The 361-nt window shown below is 61.5% G+C and overlaps 1 protein-coding gene across 1 annotated transcript in view; it reads left to right on the top strand.

Annotated features, from left to right (window-relative positions):
• Window positions 1–264: 264 nt before the first annotated feature.
• Window positions 265–361, top strand: part of NEUROD1 (neuronal differentiation 1) — a 3,106-nt gene continuing 3,009 nt past the window's right edge. Inside the window, exon 1 of the mRNA XM_009996328.1 lies at window positions 265–282. The gene's annotated coding sequence lies outside the window, so the exon portion shown is untranslated. The remainder of the gene's footprint in view (window positions 283–361) is intronic.

The following is a 361-nucleotide window of genomic DNA, read 5'->3' as shown; positions in this document are numbered from 1 at the left end:
GGCAGTCACCGCCCGGTACCAGGTCCCGGTGCCGCCCCCCGCCGCGCATCCTCCGTCCCGCTATATATATAACGGGGGGGCAGCCCGGCGCTGCGCAACCTCGGGGAAAAAAAAAAAAACCACCAACACAACAGAAAAAAAACCAAAACACCACAACAAAAAAAACCCACCACAAACCCCAAACCAGACAAAAAAAGCTTCAACTCATCACAACACGGCGCAGCGGCGATCTGCGCCGGGGTTATGAGACCGTCACCGCGCAGGAGAGGCTGAGCAACGGAGGTAACGGGAGCATGGGTTCCTGTCCCCGCGGGAAAAGGGGTGGCAGGGGGGGGGGGCGGCAGCCGGGGGGGGGGAGCCT

The sequence above is a fragment of the Chaetura pelagica genome, unplaced genomic scaffold (genome assembly GCF_000747805.2).
Source record: "Chaetura pelagica isolate M959 unplaced genomic scaffold, ChaPel_1.0 scaffold3, whole genome shotgun sequence".
In the NCBI taxonomy this organism is placed as follows: domain Eukaryota; kingdom Metazoa; phylum Chordata; class Aves; order Apodiformes; family Apodidae; genus Chaetura; species Chaetura pelagica.
This window is presented reverse-complemented; position numbering and strand designations above follow the sequence as displayed.